Genomic DNA, 25413 nt, shown 5'->3' on the forward strand with positions numbered 1-25413 from the left:
ACCCTAGTAATTAACAATGAATGAACTTATAAGACAGGAAAACTATGGCTATCAAAATATTCTAACACAATATATTGCCTATGTCTAAAATGACAAGGTAGTTGATGTAATTTGATGTAAGCATACAATTTTAGTTTAGATGACTTTCAGACTTTCAAAATGAAGACAGCTGTAAACAAGGAAACAGTTACAACATGTTGATGCTTTGGTTAAACAGCAACTACAACAACAACAAAAATTATGTTTGGGGTAAGCAATACAGTATTAAAAAAATCTGTCTAACCAGTCCTGAGTATAAATGATGAGTCATGTAATTATTGTGAATGACTAATGAGGTTAGCAGGGCTGTTTGTGCTGAAGAATCAAATTACATTTTAATTCATTTAAAATAGGGTTTTGAGATTAAAGCTAATAAATACAAAAGTTCATGCAACAATAGAAACTACTTTTCATTTCCTTGGATTAGAAATGTGTATCTTGTTTATTATAAAATACTTCTGCTTTGATAAAAGATGTTCATCATTATCACAACACCAATATTTCTATCGCCGTCTCATTTAATTCCTTGGAGGTCTGAGACAAGGCCCCAAACAAGCTAGAAAGAAGTCTGCAATGTGCACTCAGCAACAGTGTTCAAACATTATTAAAATAAGGATGCATTCTTCCTTCTACCCAACTTTATTTTGCATTAAAATCTTGAGGGAAAAAAAAAAAAAAACTTGTGAAAGTGGAGTGGAGGACTACGCCAGGCGCAGTGGCTCACGCCTGTAATCCCAGCACTTTGGGAGGCTGAGGCAGGCGGATCACGAGGTCAGGAGATCAAGACCATCCTGGCCAACATGGTGAAACCCCGTCTCTACTAAAAAAATACAAAAATTATCTGGGCGTGGTGGCACACACCTGTAGTCCCAGCTACTCAGGAGGCTGAGGCAGGAGAATCACTTGAATCCAGGAGGCGGAGGCTGCAGTGAGCCGAGATCACGCCACTGCACTCCAGCCTGGGTGACAGAGTGAGACTCTGTCTCAAAAAACAAACAAACAAACAAACAAACAAACAAAATGGAGAAATGTGGTGTTGTATTGTTAATAAAGCTCATGTCAAAACAAAGAATTTCCTCATTTCTCTATATTTGCAGTGTTTATAGGTCACTTTCTTTTTGCTAATGAAATTCTGGATTATTATAACAGTGCAGAAATCTCCATTTTACACATTAAATGCTACCCTTCCACCAGAGTAAATAAGCTGAAGAAACCCTAGCAAAAGAAGCAATATTTATCTTTCTTGTTCTCAAGATCTTGTCTCCATTTTTGTTTGTTTTTCTCTGCATTGTGGTTATATCTCTCCTCCTTCCCCACTCTACTTTGTGACTAATTATATTTAGAAGTATGTCTTCTAAGGGATTTATAAAAGGACTCATGAAAAATATCAATAGCATATCATCAAGACAGAAATTTTGATCCAAACAGGAGGGTAGAAAGAAAGTGAGGTGAGAACTACATAGTTGGAGGTATGTGCTTTGCTAATCATTTTACATATAAACTCTTCCATTTCATTTCAAACTTATCCCAAGGGAAAGATATTTTAATTTCTCAGATGATGACTGGATACTCAGAGAGGTTAAATGGGTTTACACAAGGTCATGCTGGAAGGGTGTGGTAGAGCTGGCATGTGAGCTCACATCTTGGAACTCAGTGTTTCTTCCACTCTAGGTTGTCTCCCAACAAAACATGTTGTGTTCTTAAACGGACTTAACCAAAATCTTCTGGAGCAGTAGGTGTAAATGCAAAACTTTCCCATTTTAGCTACAGCATTGCTGTGGACAAAGTATGATGCTTTATTCGATTTCACTGAGCAGAGCTGGAGAATAGGGATGGATATGTAGGTGTGTCCTTGAGGATTTTAGTTACCCCCCAGGGAAGAGGGACATAGGCTCTGTTTTTATCTACAGAGACAGATCCATCAAGAAGCTCCAGATATGCTTACTTTTATTTATGAATAGAAATCCCTTTCTCTCAGCAATTATGTAGAATACTGTGCTGTCTTTCAACCCTTAAGTCATCTGCAGAGAAATATTGAAAAATTGTGAAGACTCCACTTGTGGGTTGCTAATGTCTCTCTCTAGTCTACAGCTTCTTCATTATTTTCTAGTTAATATGGTCATAACCACAAAAATGTTGTAATGAATTTGTAAAGAACAAAACATTTAAAAAGTAAAAATTACTAACAAATTTTATTGATTCTAAGATGTATCAGTTGATGTCAATGTTATGAGATCATAGTCTTCATATGCATTTACCTATATGAAAACACATAGAGAGGATATATCATTTATTCAAGAAAGCTAGGAAATGGCTGCACAGTAATTTCAGTGCCTGAGCTTACTACTTTATTAGTACTATTTGATCCACAGTTATTTCACCAATAAAAATCCCTAAGACTGTTAATTCCATAGGAACCGAGAACATGTTTTTACTTTTTCATATTTTAGAACCTAACACAGCTCTATTTGGTATTTAATATATGGGAAAGAGGTGGAAGAGAGGGAAAGAAAAGAAAGAAGGAGAGGAAACAAAACTGGAAGAGGAGAAAAGGGGACAGGATATGAGGTAAGAGAAGGGGAGGGGAGGAGAGAGGAGAGAAAATAGAAGGAGAGAGGAAAGGAAATAGAAGGAGAGAAAAAAGGAAAGGAAAGAAATGAAGGGAAGGAATGGAAGTTTGAAATAAGAAAGGGGGAAAAAAAGAAGGAAGGAAAGAAGATTTGACCCAAACTCAGAGTTTTTGCCATGTCAGTATCTGTGGAGTGGATGACATATCTGGAAGTAGGTTTCTTTGGACCTTCCATTAGTCTATTTAGGTCAACAAAAGCAGCCCTTTCATATATACTAGTTATAGAGAAAAAGCAGTATATAAAACACTAGGAAATGAAAGATTCTTAAAGGAAATAATAAAGAATGTTTCAGAATTAGAAGAGATAAAATCGAATAAAAACATCTGGCAAAGATAAAGATGTAATAAGACCCAGTGCCTGCAATACTGAACTCCAATTTGATGAAAATGTGGTGAAACTTATTTCACATCTTTGAACACTGTCTTTCTATTCTGAAATGATGGGTCTATCTAGGGTGCTCAGTCAGGGTAATTTCCAGTTTCAAAAAGCTATCTTGACTACACTAGAGCAGAATTAATTTTTCTAATCATATTTTCTCTCATTTAAAAGAAGACAATAGATACCAAAATGACTACTCCCATGAATATATGTTTTCAAATAAATAAATTATAAACTGAGTTAAAGCTTAAGATTCCTGTATCTTTCAGAAGCACTCTTTGAGATCTTACAAGTCCGAGAGGACTAGAAGGAAAGTAAGATGACTTAGGTAGAAAATAAGATGACTAAGGTATGTCTTATTCAGTATTAAAGTGTTGGCATTTACATTTTTATCAGCGTTATGCTTACAATAAGGTTTAGGATGCATTGCCTCTTAGTTATCTTATGATATTATTGATACAACAATAACTATTATTTTTCAATAATAGAAAGGTAAGATTTTTCCAGTAACAATATACTCTTCTCACATTTCAGAGAGGCATGAAATGTAACATGGTATATTGCCTCTATTTGTATTCCAGAATCTAAATTATCCTATTGTATGTATAAACTCAGTTAGACAATTTTAAAAGGGGGAATAAGTTATACAAATTGAGAGTTAATTCACCATGTAAAGGGCAAGAAAGCAAGGATGAACTATTTGGACATCCTCGGGCTTGCTTATGAAGTAGCAGCTAATTTGGGAAATAACTGAAACATTAACCCATAGATGTTCCATTACTATCATCTCCAAGTGGCAGTCATTTAATGTAGTCCTTCCTAGGCTTGTGAATCACCTGCTTCTAACATCTATTCTGACTGCCAAATCCTAAAGGAGTACATAGAAATGCCTTCACATACTTCAGTTTATATATCCCTTTTTGTTCTTTATGACCAGACGCAGAAGTTTTGGTAACTACCGCAAAAGTGTTGCTTGGGAAATCTCTGAACATTATTAAATAGCCAAACCTCTAGTGCTGCTCGTTCCAGTACATACCACAGAGAGATGCCCTGGTGAGAAGCAACTGGATTGCCAATCCCACTTCTGTAATTTCAACCATCTGTACTTGTGACTTTTGATTTATATTTCAAAATTGAAACAGCTATTTGTTGTCTCTGTTCAAAGCATCAAAATTCACACAGCATGTCTCTCCAGAATTAGTATTCATATGGGCCTTTTGTTGCACCTCAGTTCCAGCTGTTGCAAATTTGGTAAAATCCACCCTGTCATTTTTGCCCAATGCAGTAACAGACAACAGAAACTTAATGATTTATTCACAACGTTACAGAATAAAGATGAAGATGTTGTACACTGTTGATAAACAGAATAGTAGTTGGGGGAAAGTGCTGACCTGATCTTTATCTGTTTTTGCTATTGAATGGAAGACTTGGAAATATGTTTTTGCTACATTAAAACTGGATTTGTTAAGCCCAGCAAATTATGGACTTGTATTTTTCCCCCTTATTTCTTAAAGCTATTGGTGAAGATTCTAACTTCCAAGTACTAAATGCCTATAGTAAATTGATGAAAATGGCAGTCACCTTTAGATGTGTACAAAGGAACAAAATGTCAAGAAAGGTATCATCTTTTACTGCCTAATAACTGAGGCTCATTTACAAAGTAATCACTGATTGACATAAAACTTTTACCTAGAAATAGTAGAAACTTATAGCCTAACTTTAAATGTAAAGACTGCATACTAAACATACAATCAAGTCTTAATTAGCAGTACCCATCAATTGGATTTTGTTTTATTGCCCTTGAAGGAGGCAAGAAAATAAGAAATTAAGTTTGCTCGGAGAGTTAATCAAATATAGATGAGAAAAATCATTCAGTGTTCGGACCACAATTGCTATTTATCCAATCCTAATATTCTAGACCAGTGCCATCCGATAGAATGTGCAATGATGAAAATGTTCTTTATCTGTAGCTGCTGACAGTAGCCACAAGTCATGTGTAGCTATTGAGCAGCTGAAATATGGTTACTGCAATGAAAAAATATTTTTTAATTTTAATTGTTTTTAATTTAAATAACCCCATGTGGCTAGTGGCTACTACATTGGATGGTACAGTTTTATACCTTCTATATCTGCTGTTCTCTACAATAAATATTCAACTTCAGAATAAGGATGATAATATTATATATTCTCAAAGTTCAAAGATAAACTACATTATTAACCAAAATTATATTGTTAAAATTAAATCTATACTAATATGTTTTTTAACAAGATTTTCAATAGCATAGATTCAAACCTAGGAAAGCTGCCTAGGTGATTTGTGATATGTACCTTACCATAAAAAGGTAGTTTAACAGAAAACATATGGGTCTGTAGAATCAGTTCTATGTTCCAGTTCTCACCCAAATGTTTCCATGCTATGTGCCTTCAGGCAAGCTACCAATTATTCTAAGGTTCATTTTCATTGTCTTTGAAAGTTTGAAATAACTGTAACATAACAACAATGTTAAAAGGATTAAATGAGATAATCTGCAAATACAAGGTACCTGGCAGAATGCCAGGGATAAAATATGTGTTAGATAAATTTCCCAATTCTCAAATTCCCAAAGTATATTAGCTATGCAAGGTTTAATCACACACACAAAGATCCTCCTCCCCCAGCAACAAAACATAAAACCCAAGAAAGTTTAAATACATTTTAATGAAAAGATGAGGAAGAGAAGTTTTATACAATGTATTTTTTCCTTTTATTCACTGTAAGCTAAAGGATCACAATTTTTTTCCTGCTTTGTTAATTATCAAATTAAAATGCTTAGAAAAGTGGCTGCTATATACTAGTCATTCCATAACATTTGTTAAATGAGGAAGGCACAAGCAAATATGTAGTCACACTCCTTTAAGTTCTTTAGATTTCATGATTTCACAGTTATAATAATTTGAAGTTCAGACAGCATTAAGTTATTAGTCCTCTTCCCTCAGACTCAGTCTCTCTGTCTTGTTACTTTTTCAAAATGACTCTTATTTTTATTCTTCCTCTCTACTATGAATGCCATTTCTCTACTCTGATGACTTCAGCCTGATGAGTATATTAACCATCTAGCTACCAGCCTCAATTCTAGAGCTGCATCATTGATTCTAGCCTTTATACCAGCAAACCACACTCTGGGGTTTCAATAAGTTCAATGGTTAAAGAAACACTAGTCATCATTACTAGGAAGGAGTCAATGCTTCCAAATAATTTAAACACCCACATGAATGCATATTTTTGAAAATTATTCATATCTGAAGGCAAGTAGATAAAAGTTATGCTTTTGCTCCATCTTTAAGTCTAAATGCTATATTTTTAAAATATATGAATGTAGAATAGAGACTATATTACAAATTCACTCTTGCTTGCATTTACATTTTCCCTCAAGAATAAGGGGAACCAAGTTACTGCCAGAGCAGCAGGAATTAAGCACAAATCCAACTTTTCTTATATTTGCTGTAGGAGTCATAGGAAGGGATATGTCACTCTTAGAAAACTTCTCTGTCATAGAAAAGTCATCGTGGTGAAAAAAAATTATATCAGAATTGTTGCTGTAAAATACCTTCAGTCATTTCTTCCTAATAAATCGCTTTTCATTATAGCATTCCCCAGATTAGGAACTAAATATTTTCTATTTCTCACTGTATTAACTTGAAATATCTCACTTTTGCCTTCAAGGTTGTGAGTGCACTAGTCCCCCCTGGACCTTAGCAGCCTTGCTTTCTAAAACCCTCACAAAACTCATCATTCATATTAGCTAAACCCATCATTGTGTATAGTGAACACCCACTGATCATTCTGGATGTTAAGACTTGAATAAAATGTTTCTGGTCACCTCACTTGTATTTCTTTAACAATTTAAATCCTAACAAACACAATCCTTCTACCACCTTAAAGTTTGACATTCACCAATCCCTCAACTTGACCTCCTCTGAGGTTTACTGAACATGTGATTAGCTTCTTGCACTGTTCACTCCTGTTCCATGTGTTTCAATTTTGACACCTTTATTTAATGGAAGAGTAGTTGATGTCTATAATCTTAAAATTATGCTTTTTAAAAACTCTTCCTTTTTCCAGTTTGTTACACTTGCCCAGATTGTAATATAATAAAGATTAATCTAATTTCTTGCATTGCATTATTTACTAAGTGAACATGACTGAGTTTCTTTACTGTTTTTAAATCTAATAGGCAAAAACTGTTTTCCCAATAGTAATTATTGTGGGGATGAATAAGGTTATCTTAAAACATTTTACAAACATAATAAATGCATCTACCAAAAAAGGAGAATACCAACTCTTGATACTAGACTAAGAATTACACCTATCAAAAGGCTTCAAATAATCTAGTGAAATGAAACAATCCCTGTGTTTGGCACATAAGTGGTTCTCAGTACATGAGTGTGGAATGCTAAATTGTATAAGACTATTTATAATACATTACTATGCATATATAAGGATAATAACTCAAAATAGATGAATGCACGATTTAATGTTAAAAAGGTGTTTAGTTTATGCAGGGCAATAGAGGCCACATAGATCTGAATCTCTCCACTCACACTTCAAAGTCATACAGATGAAAAGAAGAGGAAATAAGACCACCCTCAACTTATAGTTACAAATAAGTAGGAGACTGAAAATACTAAACACTTCAAATGATGTGTAACAAGGAGGAGATATACCCTAACTGAAAGAGTCAGCTTAAGTCCATGCTAAAACAGATCACAGTGGGAAAGAGAAGAGGCGATGAGAACCTAGCAGTTGGAACACAGAACTGTCCTTCAAGAGAGATTCTCAGAATAAGACATGTCTCAAACTTAGTAGATGAGAGATTTAGCTACTCTTCAGCCTAAAGAGAGAGCTTGTAAGGACACAAGACTAGAAGTCTTGAGGCATTCCTTCTAGGGGAAAAAATAGGTAACTGTGGAAATAGAGGTATCCCTGACAGTCACGAAGGTAAAGAATAAATATTCATGTATGTGTGTATGTGCATTTCCTTGAATGTGAAATTCAAACTATCAGAACTGAAATGAAATATTTTTTGGGAAAAAAAGGAAATTGTGATATAAAAGTTGACTGGATTCAGAAGGAAACTAACAAAAGAAATCTCAAGAGATGAAGAGTAAATCCAAAGTTCCCAAAGGAGGACAGATTTGACTTAAATAATAATAAAGAGCATTTAGCAACACAATAGACACAACAAAGAGAGCAAAAAGTATATGAAAGAGAGCTACAAAATGGTTCAACATATGTAAAATTGGTTTCCTTAAAGAAAACAAAAGATAGAATTAATATTTAAAATCATAATCTAAAAAATATTTCTGGAAAAACAGAAAGCCCTAATTTAACACTTTTAAAAACATTCACAGTTTTAAGTAGTTTACTATGTAACATGAAAAAATGATCCAGAAAGGCCATCTCAGGTCATATCCTAATGAAACAATTATATTGTAAAAATAAAGAAAAAAAATCTGTGCTACTTGGCAAAATAAGCAAATCATTTACAAAAAAAATGGATATCATCTATCATGTTGGTATCATACTTCTCAACAGGAACATACAAAGCAAGATACTACTTAAATTAATTAATTAAAACATTTAAAAATTTAAAGAATGAATGAGCAAAGGCCTTATTATCCAACCAATGTTTCCTTTAAGTATCAAGGCTACACGAAAACACATTTAAGCGTGCAAGAATTCAGGGAATACTGAAGTTCAAGTCCTTCCTGAGGAATCTGCTAGAAAAAATGTTTTATATGTTCAATAGACCATTGGGAAGAACTTAGCAAATGAATAATGGTGAGTGTTTATTGTATTAATTTCAGATTTATGACCAAAGCAAAGGTGGGGACAAATGGAAAGAATGGCACATAAATATGCTATTACATGTTTTGACAGGATAGAATCATCTTAATTAAAATAATGACAAAGCGCTGGGCACAGTGGCTTACACCGTAATCCTAACACTTTGGAAGGCTGAGGCAGGAGACTTGCTTGAGTCCAGGAGTTTGAGACCAGATTGGGCAACATGGCAAAACCCCATGTCTAAAAATAAAATACAAAAAAATTAGTGGGGTGTGATAGCATGTGCCTGTAGTCCCAGATACTTGATTTTGGTTGTAGTACTGGTGAAATAACTCAACCTATTTTTTGCATATTGTAGAAAAAGCCAAATGAGGTAAAAGCATTGCTTTGTTGGGAATCAGAGTTCTCATCATGGGAGAAGAGAAATAGAAATGAGATGGGGAAAGTAACGAAAACTGCAATGTTTAACTTGAGTCAGAGCTATTAGTATGACTTCATAATTAGAAAAAAATAATTTATGTGTCTGTGTTCCACTACTCTCTATCCACTGAAAGACTCTGGAAATAAGGGTACTATAATAGCAAGAAGCACACTTAGTGCCTGTATATTGCCTTTTAAAAAGAACCAAGGCTCCTTGAAGAAATGCTGGTTTCAGGTCTGGAGTAGAAAAAGTACAAACTGAAAATTAAATACATTTGGGGGCAAGAAAATCAAAGACCTGCTTAGTGGCTGGTAGGAACATGGGATGAGGTTAAAAAAAAAAAGATTTTCACTATTGAGCAAATTTGGACCACTTTTTTATGTAAAATATACCAATGAAAAAGTACAAGTTTAATGAGAGTATAGCCTAGTGAATTTTCACGACCAGAACACTCTCTTTTAACAAGAAGCCAGATCAAGACATACAATAATATTTGAAGCAATATTTATACACCATCAAGAGGTATGCATAGAGAGACAAAAAGGAATATATAAAACACAGACTGAAATTTGCATCTAAAATTCCACATAGTAAAACAATACAATGAACTAACAATTTTTTTTTTTTTTACTTTTCACAGAGTAGGTATTTAATCCGGAATGTTTATCTGATTTCTGAATTTCAGTTCTAATTTTAATTGGTTGACCAGCTGGCATACATTTCATTGAAAAATATATAAAAATCCAATGAGTTTTTGCGTTAGTTAAAATAATCCTAAATTTTTACTGTTGATCACAATTTTACTACTTCTGGATCACAAGCTTGTAAAGCACGGTTATTGATGGAAAATATGGTCTGGGTACATAGTGCTTTCAAAATATTATTTTGTTTGAATTTTGGTTGAATGACAAACCAAATGAAATAAGCTGGTATATACAATTAAATGACAAACAACTTTGAACTTATATTTTATTAGTTCTACTCAAATATGACTAATTATGATATCAGCCATTGCTTGCCAAGGAAATATAACCTGTTTTATAAAAACAATTCCCTCTCTGCCAAAACAATCCCTGGAATTGATTTTGAAAAAGAGAAATAAATGTTTTGAGAATTCCTAATTGGATCATGGTTTTAGTAAATAAACTGTTTTTGAGAAAAAGTAAAAAAGCATCTCAAAAGTACTATGTAACTTTAAATGATAGAAAATACAATTCATATTTCTCATGTGACCAGCAACAAACTGTGTGTAACTTAAAGAAAAAAAATTAAAAAATAAAATGCTGTAGTTAATTCCTGCTTTTTATTTCCCATGGGATTAAAAAGACACTTTTAAGCTAATCTTCAGGAGCCTTATGGCCAATGGATTATTTCAAATTTAGTATGTGGACACTAAGAACTTTATACATTTAACTGTGCACCTTTGCTCTTAAAGGCAAGTAAAAATTTAATTAAACCCCTGTGTAGATTTTATAAGAGATATTATATTCTTAAATCCCAGTAAAAATGGTGTTATTGCAAATGTAAGCATCAAATATTTGAATAAACACCATTATTACTGCACATGGTAGAAAATATTTATGTCATTTTATATATCATACATATTGTGATGTATATATTATACATAGTGTAATATATACATCACATTATATCCATATATATTTATACATAAAATGATGAGATATATGACATATATAATATATATAAGAGATGGGGCCTTTCCATGTTGCCCAGGCGGGTCTCAAACTCCTGGGCTGAAGTGATTCTCCTTCCTTGGCCTCCCAGTGTTGGGATAATAGGCATGAACCTGTTATCAGGCCACACACAGCCAATATTTATCATATATATTTTTGACAAAGCTTGTTTTTCTAAATCACATATAGACTTGCTGCCAGCATTAACCTACAGGCAAACGCTATTTTCTGTTTTTCTTGTAAAATATTTACTTGAAAATACAATTGATACTGATGATTCTGTATTTATTTTCTATTATTAAGAATTTATCCTATATAATATACATCTTACAGTATTTCTGAAAGTCAGGGACAAGAAAGATTCCTTTAGGTCTTAAGCAATATTTTCATTACATTAATAATAGTTTGACAATTATTCAATTTCATAAAGTTTAGATTAAATTATTCTCAGTCAGTAGTCTTTCTCCTCTGAGAATGAAAGCGATTACTTATTTGGCTTATTCATTTAAGGTAAGTTCCCCCACAAGGGTAGTCTATATTTGAGTTCATGGAGAAGTCTGGACTGGTTAATTCATTTCTAAAAACTAAGATTGTGTGTCTGTGTGATATCAAGGTTCATGTATCACTAATATGTATATGTGTATGTATGTGTATGTGTAGCAAGGGTAATATATGTATACTTACATGTGTTTTTTCCAATATGAAGAGTCAAATGCATTTTTTACCTTTGAGAATTCATGAAATTAATTCTAAAGCTAATTTAAGAGTTGTCTAAAAATTTTAAGAATTTTACTTAAGATTTGTGTATAAAACAATAATACAGGAAGAAGTATACATTAGTATTTATTAAGTTTATAATTTACTGATTTTCTTTGGAAGAACAGGTGAATAAAATAAGTCTTAAAAATTTTCCATTTTTAACTGTCAGGAATAACTCCTTTTTGGAAAACCTGATATGATGAGTAATTCTCTGAAAGACCAATTATTTGGACATTAAAATCTTATGCAATATTTTGCTTAGCTAGAAAGTTTGAGCTCCAAATGGAAACGTTTGTCTTTATTATAGGTCATTTCCAAATATCCATACCATTTTCTTGACCTTAAAAATCAGTTGTTTATATTTTTTGCTTTGGGACCAAAAGGGCAAATATCTTTAGAGGCAGTGGTAGTGGAAAATAAAAACAGTAAATAAGACCAGGTAATTAGTCTAGGACTGGAGGAGGGTGAAGCCAAAGAAGCTACTGTCCAAATCAGAGAAAGGAAATATATAGTAATTAAGAGAGACATAAGCTGTCCTCCATATCAATTTACTGTTTCTGCATTAGGAGAAAAGATATATTATAGATTATGTAGTTATTCCCTATCACTCCAGAAGTTCAGTTCAAAAATTCTATTAGTTCTAGACACTCTTTAATTTTCTAGTCTTCTTAACCTGGAATATTACCACTCATTTTTTATAGTAGTAGTTGACACTATGACTTAATTACAGCATGCTGAGTGTTAGGAGAATATGATAAATGAACAATAAGGTTGTTAGTGTGATATATAAGCAAGTTTCTTATGTTGGCTTTCCATATGCATTTGTCATTATGGGAGGGTAATTAGAAAGCTGTGAGAAATAACCCCCAACCCCCGACACACAAATTACAAATGTCTATACCTGAAAACACGACTTGAAGATTCTATTAAAGTCTTAAGTACTTTATCAACTACAGGTTCTACCATAGACTTTGGCATTGAATCAATCTAAAGAACCCAGTATGCCATTAGATATTTAAACTTTTCTTTTTGCAGTTATATGAATTACAAATTAAAACAAGAAGGAAAAGGCAAGAAATATTTTCATCTTTTAATGAAGACTTTTAAAATAAATTTATAATTTTAGTATTATTTAATGTTGCACAAGCATTAAAGTTTCATCCTATGACCCAAGCTTGCTCACTATCTAACATGTAATCAAAGTTGAAATAAATGCATGTGAAGTTGTATTTAACATGTTATAGAGTGTTAAACATTAGTTTTTTTTTCCTATAAAGAATTTCCTGAACTTGATGATAAACAGCATTTGTTTTCATTACCTGGGGTAGCAAAGACAATTATCTGCCCACAGGATTTCTGTTCCCTAGTCACTGGGTGCAATTGTTGGGAAGTAGCAGTCCGGCAAGATATTTCATTTCCCAACCATGACTGCATCTATAATAGGACCATTTGATGAGTTTTTATATCTGGGAAATGGGTAAAGGTCATATGTATTACCCACTTGTAGGTCAAATTAAGAAGCAAATATGTCTTCTATGTTGCCTCTTCTCCCATCTGCAGGCTGACACCGAAAGTTCTGAGACTCAAAGCAATGTCAAAACTACAAGAAGGAAGGTGATATTGCCACTGAATCACTATGTGGAGCATATCTACCAGCTGTCCAGCAACATCCACATTTTACTTTCGCAAATTTAATTTCTGTTTTGTAAACTCCCTGAAATTGAGGGTCTTGTTTGTTACAGCAGTCGGTAATACTCAAACTGATGTATATGGTGTTCAGCAGGATGGAGAAGGTATAGTGTTGAATCAGAAGCTTTTTCTGATATCTAAGCAAAGTGGTATTCCCATAGAAAAATAAGTTAATTTGGAACTGTCCATAAAAGGGTAAGGTTGAGGCAATTGCAGTATTTTAGAGCTCACCAAGATTGATCAGTTGCCACTAAAATAGATGTTTAAAGCTGAATTCGTGCACCTGGGCTTATAGTACAATTTATTTAGAGACACTTTTAACTAAGAAAAAATAAGAGAAAGAAAATAGGCTCATACTTCTTGGCATATGTCAAAATTTGTTTTGACATTCCCTGAAATGTTTGCATTCTTACATTTTCCAGTAAACAACTCAGTTTTGGAACACTGGTGAAGTTAAAAAAAAAATCCCCTCTTAAAGGACTTCACAAATTTACTTCTTAAAACATAGAAAGACTTTTTTTTTCCTTTTCCTCACATCTCTTCAGAATATTCCTGTAGGCTAGAGCTATAGAGCACAAGATGGCCACCAGCCAGCATCCTCACCACAGCTGGTGAGTGGGTTCAGAAGACACCAGAGAGCTGAGATGCAAAGGAATTTAAACAGTCTATTTCTGGGTAAACAACTGTAAAGAGCTTTACTCTCAAACAGTGAGCTGATTCTAAAGTACCGGCAAAAAATAACAACAACAAAAAAAACAAAACACATACACACACACAAACTCTAGAGCAATTGATGAAATTTGTAAAAAAAAAAGTGTATAGGGCAATATTTTAACAGGACCACATTAAATTAATCAAAGAGATGATAGGCAATAAACAAATAGAATGAAGAATAGAAGAAATAAAGGAAGAAAGACAGAAAAGAGTTTAACCAGTTTGGTATATTTCAAAAGAAAGATAGTAATATTTCCCCTTTTGAGGTGTTGATAAAGTCATATATTAAAAGTAAATAAATTAATGTGTATATTAACTTTCCTAGTACCTTCCTCATTAATGAACAATTTAAATAAATAACTGTTTAATGGTAGGGAAAAGTCACTTAAGTTCTAAATTTCAAGTAATGAACAGTCCAATTACATTTATCCATATGAATAGTACTCTATCTTACAATCTATTTGGAATTCTTTTTTATTTATGGGACAGAAGGGCAGTTATCACTCCTTGAAGGGTTATTTCTTCCTCCAACTCCAGCCACTCCTAGTTGTCCTAAGGTGTCAATAATAACAAGCTTCCCAATAGCACCACTAGTACCTACACCATCACCATTTATAAACCTTACTATTTTTGAGAGGGGAATATTTACATAAATGTATGTAACTAAGATATTTGTTTCTGAATTAGCTTTAAAGAAAATTATAAAAGAATTCTAGAAACACATTCAGTTCTTTCAATATAATTATGATAAATCAAAATATATTTACATGCATAAAATATAGGAATCCTTATAGAAAATATATTATTATTTGTAAGTATTCCTTATATTAATAAGCAGAGATGTAGGTATCATATTGTAAAAATATTTCATTAAATATTGATTTTTAAAAAATGTTACAGCCTATAACACATATGATTCTGATATCTAAAAATATACTTGGGTAAATAAGGAATTTCTCAACAATGTCATACGAGGGATAAGTTAGAATGTGAAAAACAAAGACTTGATATACATATTTATAAAACGAATGCACTAGAAAAATATGAGCCAAATACAGACAAAAATACATTAATTTTCCATAGTGCTTAAAAATGTTAACAAAATCAGTTTTTTAAAAATAGTAAATTCAAAATAATACATCTTTATTTTAAACTTTGGATAAGGCATGTAAAATTTGAGTCACTTCTGCTCTTCTATCCAAGGTTTTTTTTTGTCACAGAAACTTTCAATAGATATAATCACTAATTGGGAGAGTGAAAATGTAGAATCATCACTGTCTTTCATTCCTACACCTAGGAAGGCCATGACTTCCAGATACAGTAATTTAGCTTTATTTTCAAGTTTCCAAAATTAAAGAAAAATAGAGTCATCTGGGATAAAACAGACAAACAAAAAACTTGCCTTGCCAATCATGTTGTTTAGTAGACGGAACGTCTCATAATTATAATTAGCAGAGATAGAGGAAACAACTTAAAATGAATATTTTTAAAAATTACTTTATACTCCATTCTGCTTTCTTATCCCTAGATTATCACTATTTGTAGCTTGCTGATGCACACTTTGTATGCATTTTCCTATGTGTTAACCTGGACATATACATATGATCACATTTCTTTTAAGAGACTACATTTGTTAATTTCTTCTATTGCCTTAAAATTCTATACCCTCCCATTCTTCAGCTAATAACCTCACTTCACACTTTAGAAATTAGAATTAGACCAGAAAGTCTCTCAAATTCCAAATATGAAATCTGCAACTTCTCCATATTCTCTCCATTCTCTCTCTGACACAATGAGAAGAATGTCTACGATCCATCAAGGGCCAAGTCTTCCTTTGAGCTCTGAATGTTCACCTCATTCAGATTCTGAGGAAGGGAACTTGTCTGTCTTAGTCATTGTTGTACTGTTGGCTCCTCACAGCTTTGGGCAAAGAAAATGCACCTAATATTTGGCTAGTGCAAAAGTAATTGCAGCTTTTGTCATTAGCTTTAATGGCAAAAATCACAATTACTTTTGCACCAATTTAAAATAATATGTGAAATTATAAATATGTGATACATATGTGAACCAGTAAATGAATAAAAACTATATATAAATGATTATGTCACATATATTATCATACAATGAAAAAGAAACCTACAAGCAACAAAAAACTAATAATAATGTAAAAACATCTTCAATTTTAATTTAAAAAGGAAATAAAAATTAGACAATAGTGAAATGATTTTTTTGGTGCCTATTCAATATAGAAAAAATGAGAAATTGATAGATGTCAATACTGGTGCTTTTAAATAAATAGCTACTCTCATGCACTGCTTATTGAAGTATGAAATGTTATGTCATTTTCACCTGGAAATTTGGAAAAAAGTATCAATAATTTAAATGTGCATACTGTATGACCCAACAGTAAGAGAGCTAGTGATGTCTTCTACACTAAGCTTGGTTGTGAGTAAAAGGTAAACATTCATGGTGAATACATCATCGTGAATTCACACTGTGAATACAATACAAAAATTATGATAACTTATTCTTATTTTGATTCAGGTCAGTCTGAACAGACTGAAGTGAAATATAATTTCAGAGCAAATAAAGCTTTAAAAATTTAGGAATATTAAATTTCTATGCTAGGTTGCTCCTTTGAATGGTACAGTGGGCATGACGTTGTATCTGAAAGAAAGGAAATAAAAACCGAGCATTCTTCTTGGCTTTAAATTGACAATATTCACATCTTCACAAGAAGGTAAAAAGGTTTAAAGAATATCAATCTAAAGATGAAGCATAGAAAATTAAATATGGTATGGCTCCAAAAAAGAAAATAAATATAATTACCCTTGATGGTATAAAAGCAAAGGTATTGCTGAAATTGCATGAGAGAAGGGGAAGAAAAGTAGAGATGCCTCTCTGAAGTATGCAGCAAATAAATGTGGGTTTAATGTATTATTTAAAGTTTCAAAGTAACTGATGGAAGACTTAAAATATAATTTTACAACAAAAAATTTTGAGGAGGAAAGAGGAGTAAGAAAGCCAAATCTTGGCATCTTAGATAAGGATTTGACTTGGAGATACATTTGCATAGGAGCATTATTCAGAACCATGATGGTAACTACCACAAAAATTAAACTAAAAAATCGTTGTGAATGTTTGCCTCTGGGGAGTAGGCATGGAGTTTGGGAAAAATACAGTTGCTTTTTATTATCAATCTATTTGAGCTATTCATTTTTAAAAATCATTGGCAGATATTCTTTGATTAAAAACAAAGAGTGAGGTAAACTGTCCTTGATAAGATGTAAAATTTTTAAAAATATACTATTAGGTGAAAAAAAAAACATTGCAGATTTAGAAAAACTACCTACCTTTGAAATCCCCATATAAGCTTTCTTGTAGGTCCTACAAAAAATATACTCTAAACCTACAATTAATTGCAAAGTTCACTGATGGTGAATTATCGAAGAGTCAAATCACCTAGAAATCAGTTTATTAACAGAGTAAGAATGTCAATATTGAATATCAAAAGGTTAATGTAATAAAGAATATAATTTATGTGGGGAACTCTAGGAAGATATTAAATATGATTCAAGGAACTTTTTTTCTTAAGAGACTCTTCTTACTATGTTGCCCAGGCTAGTCTGGAGCATCTGTGCTCAAGTGATCCTCCTGCCTTAGATTTTCAAAATGCTGGGATTATAGGTGTGAGCCATGGTGTAGGGCCTCAAGAGATGTTTTTAATTCCTAAAATTGCATTACAAAAGTAATACACCCTGCCCATCTCATGTGGACAGGTGATCCCTAAGGAATTGTAACTTCTGCATGAGAATATGTTTGATATAGAGGTGGGTGAGAAATTCCCACTGAGTCAGCCACCCCCAAAGCCCACGGGTTGGAGAGCAGGCAGGCAAGAACCTAGTGGTAGATGATATTGAATGTGAGCCTAGGTACATATTCCATTACCCCACTATACTTCACTCGCAAAACAAAGTTTGTGAATAAAATCATAAAAAATTTGAAGATTATGACAACAGAACATTAAACCCCAATATGGGGTCCCTGTGAACACAGGGCTACATTAGTCCCAAATCCATGAAGCCTGCTCTGCTTATAGATTGTTTGCAGCCCTCCTGGGTTTGTTGTATCAGAGTCCCAGAATTAAGATCACATTTGTTGGAAAATATTTTAATAAAACTAAGTTTTTAAATGTTCAAACAACTCATGGTTATACCAAGCACCCAATAAGCGTCAAATCTCATTAGCTGCCAGAGAATGAGTTAATTAAGCAAAATGCTTATGATCATGGGCAGTAAACTGACTCTGAAGTAGTTTCCATTAATAGATAGGTTTAGCTTTTGTTGCTGAATAAAAAACAGAATATCAAGAACATAATAGTTAGGTCTTGCTCTGTCACCCAAACTGGAGTGCAGTTGCACAATCACAGCTCACTGTAACCTCAAACTCCTGGGCTCCTGTCATCCTCCCACCTCAGCCTCTCAAAGTGCAGGGGTTACAGGCACACATTCTGTTTTTTTATCTTGCGGTAAGAGTCAACCAGCTGATGAGTCAAATGTGCTTTAGAAGTTTGAGTGACAAAGGTGGCAAATGTATGTTGGCTGTTCAGTAGCAGTCTGACCAAAGGCATTGTGGCTAAAGTACACAGCTATTCATCTTCCTTATGGTTAAATTAGTTGGACAATAGATGATATATTTCCAAAATAGTGTTATGGTCTGCCTCCTATCTGTGGGCCAAATAGACAGTGACATATTACTAGATTTATGATACTCACTTGGTCCAACAGTGCCACAAACTGTTAAATGACCATCTCAGCCATTTTCAAATGGAACAAGCCAACAAGGAGAAGTATTTTTCTTAAGATTTTTTAGAAAAACGTATTTTCATGTCAACAGCATGCAATTATTTGCTCCCATACACTTTGTACTTATAATAGCACTACAAGCAAAGCAAGAAGGAGCTGAAAGGAGAAATAACAATAAGTGTTCTTGATGTATTTTAATTAGTTGGGAGAAAAAAGATTTAAAGTGAAAGATGAAATTTCACTAGTTTGGTAGAGTTGAAGACACTATTAGGCAATGATTCAAAATTACCTTTTAAAAAGGAAATATTCAATTTTGCCTTCCAGAGATAGTATTTGGGCAATTCTAGGAAGATGCTAAATATTAAATGTGATGAGCCAACGTAGCAAGACCCTGTCTCTACAGAAAACAACAACAAAAAATAGTCAGGTGTAGTGGCTCATCCCTGTAGCCTCAGCTACTGTGAAGGCTGAGGTAGGAGGATCTCTTGAGCCTAGGAGATCAAGACTGCAGTCAGCCATGACTGTGCTGCTGCACTTTAGCTTGGGTGACAGAATGAGACCCATCTCAAAAAACAAAATGAATTAAATTTAAAAAGTATGATGATGATATGATGAAACAAAAAGATTGAATTATTTTTAATCTCAACATTCTCCAAGCCAGTAGTTACTTGGGGCTGGTTAAAACAACAACAACAACAACAAAATACCAGCACCCATGAAGAATGTATTTTCCTACCAAATCCAAGTTGATACTTTTTATCTTATGTATGTGAACATGTAATTGTCATGAAAGGAAGAAAACTGACCACTTGCAATTTCAAGCAACCAAATTGTTTTTCACTTACAAATTTTATACTTAAACATTTATATTTTGCATTTGTAATACCAGGAACCCTATCTGAGTCTTTATCAACTTTAAAAATGTATAATGGGCTGGGTGTGGTTGCTCACACTTGAAATCTCAGCACTTTGGGTGGCCCAGGTGGGAGGATCCCTTGAGGCCAGGGGTTTGAGACCAGCCTGGACAACAGAGATAGATTCTGTCTCTACAAAAAAATAAAAATAATAGCCAGGCATGGTAGCAATGTGCCTGTAGTCCCAGCTACTTGCAAGGCTGAGGCGGGAGGATTGCTTGAGCCCAGAAGTCGAGACTGTAGTGAGCCTTGATCATACCACTGCACTTCAGCCTGGGTGATAGAGGAAGATCCTGTCTCTAAAAAGAAAAAAAGAAAAATACAATGATATCAAGGTAATTTTTATGGATCTAAGAAATGTTAAAGATCTAAAGAGCCCATGATGGGACATATTAGGAAGTATTTACCAAACAAAATATGGGCTACAGTGACATTGTAATCGCCTTGCCACATTGTAATTTTATTATCCCTTTTGTCCTTTCTTACCAACCTGCCACACATTATATTAGAAGGTAGACTTTCTCTGTACTTCATCGACTTTATCTCAGAATAATCTTTTAAACAAACTCATGTTAAAATGTTGTCAGTTGACAATGTCTGAACATATTTAACATTTGTCTGGAATGTCATAACTAAAAGTCACTATGAATGGGCAGATGTGGATAATCTTCCTCAAATTGCCTTCACAGAAGAGATTATTGCCCCTATATTCTGTTTGCAGCCTCATGCTGCATAAAGTATCTTAATGTTTATAAGATAAAGCAAACTATCTTTGAGGTCACACTAACTCGGTGAATAGGAAATAAGCTGAAAAATGATTCATCAGAAAACAAAATTTACCTGTAAATGTATTTGGATGGATTGATTGGCTCAGAGGAGGCAGTTGATGTATTTTACAAGGTCAATGTGTTATGCTATGGTAGATACCTCATTATCAATTCAGGTTGATGTGAAGTATTCATATTAAATATTCAAATTGTTATGTGCTTATGAATTGATATTAAGGTTTCATATCAAATATTTAAATTGTGATGTGCTTATGAAATATAATTTTATGAACTATATCAGAATATTGCTTTTAAATTGACAATAATAGCAGCCTGGTTCATTTTGGTGTAAGTGAAATTTCTCATACAGTATGAAAGAGAGTAGATAACAGAAAATTACAAAGCAGATTCATAAAGAATGATGGCAGGCTTTTTTCTTCTTACTAGAGATGAGCTGCTGATGTAGGAATTGCTATGGGCACTGGGGCGTGACTGATACAGAGTCTATTGCTGAAATTAAGAAGTGTTTAAATGGGGATAAGAGTACGTACATGATACAAAGAATGTAAAGACAGAAAAAGTGACATAAGCTCTTCGTTTTCACCTTGTAAGCAACTGATGGAGTCTTCTTTTTGTAAAACAAACAAACAAACAAACAAACCAACAAACAAAAAACGCTGTGGAATGAGCAGACCTTGAAGTGGTGCTGGCATGGTGGTGGTGCACTTTTGGCAGAGAAAGTATTGCCAGTAAATGAGAGTGTCTAAGGGAGAATCCTGCAGCGTGAATGATCAAGCATGATTACAGTCAAGTGACAGGTCTGTGACCAAGTGAACACATATAGGTACAGTGAGTGACTTTCAATTTGAGATCAAATTTGAAAACCTAGGGGACAGGAGAACATTTTCTCAATGTAGTCTACTTTCCCAATTCATTGGTACACTTATTTAGATTAAAGAATGTAGAACCAATCCAGGCCAAGGGAAAAACTGAAAGCTTGTGGTAAATAAAAGTAAGGATATGGCTACATGTTCCATGGTGTCATAGTAAAGAAGAGTAACGGTTGCAAGAAACTGCCATTGATGAATATATGTGCTCTGGTTTCTAGGTTAATGAGTTTCAGTCATGAGCAATACACTTCTGTGGATCAGCAAATAAGGGAAAAGTTGATCTAACAAGAGAAGAGAAAGAGACTGAAAGCTTTATCCTAATTAAAGATGTGAAGAAAACCTCTAAAACCTCACTGGAAAATTTATGTGAGGACATCAGGCCAGATACTTAGAAGGTCACTGGAATATGCAGGCTGGTAATCACTATTACCTAAGCATTGGATAATATCTGAATGTTCCTACATTCATGCCTGTAATGACAGGAATGTAAAGGTTAAGTGTGTAGGACTACGACTTTATTTTTTCAGTTGTTAGTATTTTTCGCCTTGGGAAGGACATTTCCATTATATTTTTCTGCAGAAAAAAAAGCCAAACATGTTAACGGCCTACAAAATGTTTACACTTTTAAAAATTATACTCATGATTTTCTGAGATGCAACACTGAAAATGAATGAGTTAAATTCATTTTGACCTGAGAAAGAAATCCATCTCTTGTAGCCGTGTGTAATAGGAAACACTCCCTATATATTTCATCTTCATAAATACCTTAGCTCTGATAAGACTTTATTCTATGGACCTTGAAGGCTGAATGCATTATAGTAAAGCTACTTTTGGGATAGAAATCTCTTGGTATCTAAATACACTGTCCTTGGAATTCAGGCCAATTAGGGATAGCTCCCAGTACATCTGCCAAATATATATATCTGAACATAGTGAAAAAGTAACATTTAAAATCAGTCAAATTATTTTCAAAATTCCTTTGCTTAATAGCCATTACTCACTCACCTTTTGTTTTTGTTTTTTCCTTCAACTACTAGAGTACTGTACTTTTGCTTTCATTCCTTCTATACATTCTGCCTTCATCCTTAAATTGTTCAACTCGATAGTGCTAATATTGGTAGATAATCTACGCTAGCTGTTGTTTCTTGTACAGAAGTTGGTTGATATCGCTGATTCACTTTTTATTATTTATTTTCTGTGTGTGTGTATGTGTGTGAGGGGATGGTTGATTTTTCTTTTTTATTTTTTTTTGGGTTTTTTGTTTGTTTTGTTTGTTTTTCTTTGATGGAGTCTTGCTCTGTCACCCAACCTGGAGTGCAGTGATGGAATCTTGGCTCACTGCAACCTCCACCTGCCAGGTTCAAGTGATTCTCCTGCTTCAGCCTCCCTAGTAGCTGGGATTACAGGCATGTGCCACCATGCCTTGCTAATTTTTGTATTTTTAGTAGAGAGGGGGTTTCACAATGTTGGCCAGGCTGGTCTCGAACTCCTGACCTCAAATGATCCGCCAGCCTTGGGCTCCCGAAGTGCTGGGATTTCAGGCATGTGCCACCGTGCCCAGCCCAGAATGGTTGATTTTTGTCTATGTAAAAATTATATCTCTGGTTGGAATGAACAGGAATGGCATTCCACAGTCAGACTTAGGAATGCCATAATTTGTAGACCTCTCTTTGCTTATCATGTGCTGTTCTTGTGTCTCAGGGCTTTTCCTGTGACACTGTGTTGTCTTCACCCTTTACTGCTCTCAGTGCATAATCATTGCTGACAACTACATTTATCATTTTTTGAAAAAAATGAGTCTTTCAGATGCCAGGAACACACATGTATGAAACAATTAAATTGAAGGCAGGACACCGGATGAATGACAGGGCTGTTACATACTAGAAGACATAGTTATATTTAGTTTTACCAGCTGTCTGAGGTACTTCTAAATGAGATGCACTTCCAATAGGAATGTTAAACTGTAGCTTTGCCTAGAGTTGAGTGATTTCACTAAGTATTCTTGTCCACAAATATCGATCATCACCTATTCTCACAAAGTCATCTTCACGATTAGTTACACTTGCCATGGGAATTAGTTGAAGCTACCAAAACCCTGATTGTGGATTGTTCTTTCATGAGCACACTACTTTCTCAAACAGAACCAAACCAAAAACTATGAAAGAATAATAATGTAAGCTTGATTTATAGCAACAGCAAAGAACTCTGGTAAAATACCTGTCAAAAACTAAAGATGATTTCCCTCTTACCACCTTCCTATCTCTGCATCATTGGCTTTAAAGATTTTATTAATATCATAAATTGCAAATTTAGTCCACTCTGAAATGATGACTTTTAAAATTCAAAATGTCCTCCCTCCTTCCATGAGGGTGGAATGATTCTCATCAGGAATTATATGGACTTTGCCTAAAGTGGTCAAAATGTTCACCTAATTTACTCTCATCAAGTATACAGGTAAGAAGCTTCCTCAGGAACAGCAGAATATGGTTTACATTATGTTTCAAAAGAGTATTGTATTGCTATTTCCCAGTTATACATTGAACATTCTTGTTTTTATTTTCTGAAAACTCTGTGCCAGCTTCCAGTTCAATATGTGACCTGAGAATTGTGAAGAGGAAGGTAAAAGTTGATAGAAAATATTGAGGTTCTTCAGTCCGGAAGAAGCCTTAAGCAGCACATCAGCACAAATACTGTGCAGCAGTTTTCAACTCCATCTGCTTTGCTGGGAGAGACCTGAATCAATGTCCCTGGATTTTCACTAGGGCTAAATCTACTGTACTTCTGTTTGTCCCTGGATTTTCACCAGGGATAAATCTACTGTACTTCTGTTTCTGAGAAGATGTAATCTTTAAATGAGAATCAAGAAAAGCAAAATCAAAAACTATAGGCTGATAATAGGGGAAAATATGGATGAAATACCTTCCACAGACAAGAAAATTCCACAACATTCTAAAAGATGAAAAGCATATTCAAGAATATGAAGAGATGAAACCAAGTCAAGAAAGGTGAGATGAAAGCCTAAGGAGAGGGGATTAGAGCAGAGAGAGTTTGCTGACCTGACAGAATGACAGCGCTCGGGAAGTTAGAAGCTGGAAGTAGGTTGGAGGACAGGAGTGAAAAATGAGGTTGGAAATCAGGTAATGTGTTGAAGGATGACTATTTTACCCTTCAATTCCACTTTCGTATATTGTATACATGCAGAGCTGTTGACGGCCAACCAGCCAGGGATATTTTCTTCAGGGAGCTGGGGAGAACTTAAGCATTTAACTGGAAGGAAATTTAAAAATTTATAATAATTGAATAACCTGAAAAGCATTACAAAAACCAGTGTGTTTGGGGTACCCCAGAATAGAGCCTCTCTCAGCATAGGATTTCCAGAGATTATTGTATAATGCTTATTTCCCTGTCAAAGCCTTCCAATTTATGCCCGTGTTCACAGACACCAAAAGTCCCTGCAACTCTGTTTTCCACTCTACATAATAATGCTTAAGTAAGCATCATTAATATTTTTTAAAAAACTGTAGCATAAATAAGAAAAAATGGAAGAAACCAACAGGAAAAATTACCTCAGAGGAGATAAATATTATTCCCAGAATCATGCAAGAAGACATTGTATTGATAAGAATGCTGTTTCTAAACTCAGTTCTGAAATTATGATAAAGAATATCAGCATTCAAATTATTTGCAAACTCATCATGTTTCTCCTTCTGAATTTATGTGATTTTCTAGAGAATGATCATAAATGGATGGAAAGGACTTAAAGAAGTAAAACTGAGACTCAGGAGATAGAACAAGGGTACAGCTCTTCTAATTTTAAGTATACCTACAATGATTTGTTTGGAAATGTTTGCAAGCATTAAAGAATAGGGCAGATTACGCCTCTATA

The 25413-nt window shown here is 33.9% G+C and overlaps 1 protein-coding gene across 1 annotated transcript in view; it reads right to left on the reverse strand.

Annotated features, from left to right (window-relative positions):
* The window catches only part of LRP1B (LDL receptor related protein 1B), a 1946873-nt gene that overhangs the window by 1637575 nt on the left and 283885 nt on the right, over window positions 1–25413 (reverse strand). The window lies entirely within an intron of this gene.

Source organism: Pan troglodytes, chromosome 13, assembly GCF_028858775.2.
Source record: "Pan troglodytes isolate AG18354 chromosome 13, NHGRI_mPanTro3-v2.0_pri, whole genome shotgun sequence".
Classification (NCBI taxonomy): Eukaryota; Metazoa; Chordata; class Mammalia; order Primates; family Hominidae; genus Pan; species Pan troglodytes.